This window comes from Rhinoraja longicauda, chromosome 10 (assembly GCF_053455715.1).
Source record: "Rhinoraja longicauda isolate Sanriku21f chromosome 10, sRhiLon1.1, whole genome shotgun sequence".
NCBI lineage: Eukaryota > Metazoa > Chordata > Chondrichthyes > Rajiformes > Arhynchobatidae > Rhinoraja > Rhinoraja longicauda.
In genome coordinates this window covers 30,063,234-30,069,669 of record NC_135962.1, presented here as the reverse complement: position 1 = coordinate 30,069,669, position 6,436 = coordinate 30,063,234, and the positions used below count along the sequence as shown (strand labels likewise).

The window sequence follows — 6,436 nt, the reverse complement described above, 5'->3', positions numbered from 1 at the left end:
CATGCTTCCTTTCATTGACTGATGCACTAGGACACCCAGATCTCGTTGAACTCCCCCTCCTCCTAACTTGACACCATTCAGATAATAATCTGCCTTTCTATTCTTACTTCCAAAGTGAATAACCTCACACTTATCTACATTAAACTGCATCTGCCATGTATCCGCCCACTCACACAACCTGTCCAGGTCACCCTGCAGCCTTATTGCATCTTCCTCACAATTCACACTACCCCCCAACTTAGTATCATCTGCAAATTTGCTAATGGTACTTTTAATCCCTTCGTCTAAGTCATTAATGTATATCGTAAATAGCTGGGGTCCCAGCACCGAACCTTGCGGTACCCCACTGGTCACTGCCTGCCATTCCGAAAGGGACCCATTTATCCCCACTCTTTGCTTTCTGTCTGTTAACCAATTTTCTATCCATGTCAGTACCCTACCCCCAATACCATGTGCCCTAATTTTGCCCACTAATCTCCTATGTGGGACCTTGTCGAAGGCTTTCTGAAAGTCGAGGTACACCACATCCACTGACTCTCCCTTGTCAATTTTCCTAGTTACATCCTCAAAAAATTCCAGTAGATTTGTCAAGCATGATTTCCCCTTCGTAAATCCATGCTGGTCCTCACCTTTCACCCCACCAACCTCTGCATCCAACACATTATTCTCCGACATTTCCATCACCTCCTATGGGATCCCACCACCAATCACATCTTCTCATCTCCACACCTTTCCGCCTTTTGCAGAGACTATTCCCTTCACAACTCATCCCATCCCACCCAAACCACCACCTCTCCGGGTTCTTTCCCTGCAACCACATAAGGCACCCATTCTTATACCTCCTCCCTAGACTCCATCCAGGGACTCTGATAGTCCTTTCAGGCGAGACAGAGCTTCACATGTACCTCCTCTAATCTCGTCTACTGCACTCGCTGTTCCAGATGTGGACTCCTGTACATCGGCGATCATTTCGCTTAACACTTACGCTCAGGAACTCCCGGTTGCCAAACATTTCAACTACCCTTCCCATTCCCACGCTGACCTTTCTGTCCTGGGCCTCATCCATTGTTGGAGGAATAGCATCCTATATTTCACTTCGATAGCTCACAAGCGAGCAGTATGAACATTGAATTCTCTAAATTTAAATAACTTCTACCTACTTCCCCCTCCCGCCTTGTCCCCTTCCACCTCTAGTCGTTTAACCAGATCCTCAACCTTCTGTATAAGAAAATAACTGCAGATGCTGGTACAAATCGATTTATTCACAAAATGCAGGAGTAACTCAGCAGGTCAGGCAGCATCTCGGGAGAGAAGGAATGGGTGACGTTTCGGGTCGAGACCCTTCTTCAGACTGATGTCAGGGGGGGGGGGGGGGGGGGGCGGGACAAAGGAAGGATATCGGTGGAGACAGGAAGATAGAGGGAGATCTGGGAAGGAGGAGGGGAAGGGAGGGACAGAGGAACTATCTAAAGTTGGAGAAGTCGATGTTCATACCACTGGGCTGCTATATTGTCAACCTTCAACCTTCTACATTGTCTCCCACTTGGGTTCACACAACCAGGGCACCACTCTACCTGGAGTCATTTGTGGCTGGCCTGATTGCTTCTGGTCTTTTCTTGCCTCCAGATCTTCGCCCCCACTACTTTCAGTCTGACGAAGATTCCGATCCGAAACGTCACCTATCCCTTTTCTCCAGAGATGCTACATGTACCTGTTGAGTTACTCCGGCGCTTTATATCTAACTTTTGTATAAACCAGTATCTGCAGTTCTTGCAATATCTTGCAGTATCTGTTTGATTTTACGAAGATGGAGGGTTTGAGATGCAAGGAAACGCTGGACGCGCTGAGTCATTTTCCCCCTGAGGTCGCAGATAAGAGATGTGGCAGCTTGTGGAAATCCAAAAAACGTTTGGTTATTTTTGGAGGAATAAGGACAATGTTGATATTTTGTATGGCAGTTGTCGTGCAGCAACGCAGAAGAGAGTGACTCTGGAGGTTTCACGGGCACCCGCGACCGGGTCTTGCAATGGAGGCGCGGCCACCCGCTCCCTGGTTGCTAAGCGACGGCGCCCAACAGTCGCTGCAAAGGCGAGGCCTGCAGTAGCAAAGGCCTGGGACACGGCTACCAGTCGCCCGGCCTGGAGCAGCAAAGGCCTGGGACACGGCTACCAGTCGCTTAGTTTCTCTCATCTGTCAGCAACAACCATCTGCACATCTTATGCACTTCACAGCTTCAAGGTGAGATGAGCTCCGAATAATTTAAATAAAAACGTAACAACCAGTTGTAGGCAGGCACCTGCAAGAGGGTACAGGCACAACGATGAACTCTGGGCTCTTTATTTTGAAAATTGTTTGCTCCACCCTGATATTTTCACCATCTGGAGAAAACTTCATTAACTGCACCTTGTAATTTTCAATCAAGACCAAGTATTTTTTGGATGAGCAAATGTTATTAGCTGAAATGCATATTAGACAGTTATGTGAAGTATCATCGATTGCAGTTTTCACAACATTTCAAAAAGATATTGCAAAGTAAACGTTCTATTTAATCTTTTGTCGATTTTTTGGTCTATTTCATCACTTGTGAAGATGTCGCTGGCACTACCAACTACGAAGAACAATGTTGGAATCAGTACACGAACATTGAATTAATGGCAGGCTGTTGTTTCACCATAGCACTTAAACACAGACATCACAACAAAATCAAATTTCCCTCTCCCCTGACGCCCAGTCTGAAGAAGAGTCTTGACCCAAAGCGTCACCTGTTCCTTTCCTCCAGAGATCACTGCCTGATCCGCTGAGTTACTCCAGCATTTTGTGTCTATCTTCTGTGAAAACCAGCATCGGTAGTTCCTTCCTACACATCCAGATGTTGCTTGCCACTCATATATCCACAATGATACAGGGTCAATTTGAAGAGAACAGGGCTAGGGTTGATAATCTCACAAACTCAGGAAAATTAAGCAAAAGACCAATTAATTATTTTGCTCAGTGCTTATTTCCTAACAAAAACAATCAGCTTGCATTATTATATCTTAGTATTAAAAGGCAGAAATGGCACAAAATTCCTACTTTGCATTAGGAAGATTTCTTTTTAATTCTCTAAGTAATAAGCTCAATAAATTGCGTGGGGAAAAGGCAGTGCAATTCTAAATGTAGTTTTAGGGAATGAATTGGAGCAGTATCAGTAGGAGAGCATTTTTCTTATTGTGATCATAATTCAGTTAGATTTAGCATAGTTGTAAGATGTGATTAAAATAAGAATAAATGTTCCAAATTGGGGCAAAGGTAATTGTACCTGGGCATTGAGAAAGCGTTATAGGGAAATTAGAGGAGGAGAAATGGACTGATGGGATGGTTCTGCTGGGAGTCAGCAAAGAGTGATGGGTGTATGGAATGAGCAGCCGGAGGAGGTAATTGAGGCAGGGACTATCGCAACATTTAGCTAGCTGAAGCAATTAGACAGGTACATGGACCAAAAGCAGGCAAGTGGAACTAGTATGGATGGGACATATTGGTCAGTGTGGACAAGTTGGCCCTTTGGGCCCTTTGGGCCAACTAAGTATTATAAGGTAATTATCACTAACAGTAGATATATTGCAGGTCAATGAGAAAAATATCCATGCTATTTGAAGAAAAGAAGTGGGAGGAATATTGAGAAGCTCTGATCTTAGCACTTTCTTTGGGCTACATTTGAGTACATTGTGTACAGTTCTGGTCATCCTACTCCAGCAAGGATGTAGAGGTCTTGGAGAGGGTGCAGAAGAGGTTTATCAAAATGGTCACAAAATGCTGGAGTAACTCAGCAGGATAGGTAGTATCTCTGGAGATAATTAATGGGTGGTGTTTCTTCAGACTGAGAGTCAGGGGAGAGGGAAACTAGAAATATGGACAGTTCTGGTCATTAAATTACTTTGAACTTATTCCATTGGAGGAGGTGCAGAGGAGATTGACAAGGACGGAAAATGTTTTGTTCCAAGGATAGTTTGGTTAAGGTGGATTTATTTGGAATAGAGAAGACAATGGGGAGATTTTTGTGAGTTGTATAAAATTTGGACAACAAAGTGAAGATGAAATTGATTATGGAGACATTGGCAGGACTGCCCTATTATAACACATCCTTTGATTTGTCTATGAAAATAAAGCACTGATTCATTGAAGTCTGTAGTTATCCACAGTTATCCAGAGGATGGCTTGGGCCTCATGTCATTATTTGCTGTTCATTATTGTTACAGTGGTGCCATGAGTTGGAGCCCAAGGCATTGGCTTGGACTTCCCGAAACATTTACCCATTTGCTTTCTCCTTTAATTAACAAAGGCATTTAAAGCTTCCTTAAGGGTAATTAAAACATTTCAAATACCTTGGTAGTGATTATTAAGTTGTTTTCCCTTCTATTGTTGATGACAGACACATAGGTTTTATAAAGTTGAGTCCCTTTTCGAGTCTGAATGCTATTTCATGGATGGGACCTAGATGGTTTCATAGGTCCTTTAATAACATCTTGGGTTGGAGTTTTTTTTTTGATGAGAAGAAGTTGTATTGTCTTTTTGTTTTGCCATTATGTTTCTGTCGAGAAACCAGTCAAGTTATTTCTGATGAACAATTTAATTGATCAGCTTCTGGGACCATTCTAAGGTATACAAGATGTCTGCACACATGTCTCCGCTGTGTCTCATAGTTCTACTTATTGACTGTAGGTAGTTGAGGCAGGGACTATCGCAACATTTAAGAAGCAATTAGACAGGTACATGGACCAAACACAGGCAAGTGGAACTAGTGTAGATGGGACGTGTTGGTCAGTGTGGGCAATGACAATGACAAGATGGAGTACAGGAATGAGATAGAGAGCTGAGTAGCACAGCATCAAGCCAACGACCTTTTCCCCCAATATCAGCAAAATGAAGGAGCTAGTCATCTACTTAAGCAAGTGGGATGGAATACATGCCCCTGCCTGCATCAATGGTACTGAGGTGGAGATGGTTGAAAACTTCAATGGTTGAAAACTTCAAGTTCCTAGCCTTCTTCAGTCTGAAGAAGGGTCTCGACCCGAAACGTCACCCATTCCTTCTCTCTTGAGATGCTCCAGCATTTTGTGAAATAAATACCTTCAAGTTCCTAGGTGTTAATATAACCAACAGTCTGACCTGATCCAACACATTGATGACAGGTCCAACAAAGCACACTAATGCCTTCACTTCCTCAGAAAACTAACTAAAATGGGCAAGTCCTAATTCCTTTCAATGCACCGTTCAAAGCATCCTTTGGGTTGCATCGCAGTTTAGTGTGGCAACTGCTCTGCTCAGGACTGTGAGAAATTGCAGAGAATTATGGTTGCAGTCCAGTCCATTACATAAGCTAGCCTTCCCACCCTCCCTCCCCCTCCCCCATTGACTCCATCTACATTTCATGCTGCCTTGGAAAAAAGTGGCTGGCCACATTATCAAGGACCACACACACATTGGTCATTCTCTCTTCTCCCCTCTTCTGTCGAATAAAAGATACAACCCACCTAACACCAAATTCAAAAACAGCTTCCCTGCTGTAATCTGACTCTTGAATAGAGGTCTCGTGCAAAAGATGTAATCCTGATCCTCTAATCTACCTCTTTGTGGCCCATGCCCTTTTAAAAATAAAATCTGCATTTTCTCTGTTGCTGGAGCACTAAAACCTGTACTTTACCTTCTCTTTTGCACTAACTTGTGTTCATGCAGGGTATGATCTGCCTGGATAGCAGTGAAATATTTTTAAAACTGTATCTTGATGCACATGACAATAATAAACCAATACCAACACCAATTTAATTTGCATGGCGTCATTCAGTGGTTCAGCAATGGCACTTGTTGCTGACCTGGAAGTATGCTGTCAACAAAGAACTACTGTTGTCAATTGTTTGCATTTAATTTTTTTCTGACATTTGTTTTAGAAAACTAAGAGTAAATGTTATACTGTACACAGTATATGTTTTAGGATTTTTCAGATGTGATTGCCTATCACTGGCTTTAATGAAAGTCGCCCCCCTGTGGCCATATCAAAATATTGAAGATGGACACAAATAGCTGGATTAACTCAGCGGGTCAGGCAGCATCTCTAGAAAAAGAAATAGGTGATTGTTAGAGCCAGGATTTTGCCATGTGACTTTTTCACAATCGAGTGCCTAAATCAGCCTTTTTTTGCCTAGTTAACGTAACTTACAAGAAAATTTCCACCACCGGGGCGAAACCGGGGGCGCCACCATTGGTCATTCATTCGTGAGTAGTGGACAAAGCCCCAGTCTTTTGCAGTCAGGCTGTACGTGGGTGTTAAGTGGTGATTGGAGAGGGGTGGGTGGGGAAGAGTCCAGTCTTTTCAAACTGGAGTCAGGCTGTGAGTAGGTGTGAAGTGTTGGTTGGGGAGGGGGGAGGGGATACCAGGGTTAAGTTTCTATTTATCGAACCT

At 43.4% G+C, this 6,436-nt stretch overlaps 1 protein-coding gene across 4 annotated transcripts in view; it reads left to right on the top strand.

Annotated features, from left to right (window-relative positions):
- Window positions 1-1,857: 1,857 nt before the first annotated feature.
- The window catches only part of ttc6 (tetratricopeptide repeat domain 6), a 134,305-nt gene continuing 129,726 nt past the window's right edge, over window positions 1,858-6,436 (top strand). For all 4 annotated transcript variants that reach the window (XM_078407164.1, XM_078407163.1, XM_078407162.1 and 1 more), the window contains exon 1: window positions 1,858-2,238. The gene's annotated coding sequence lies outside the window, so the exon portion shown is untranslated. The remainder of the gene's footprint in view (window positions 2,239-6,436) is intronic.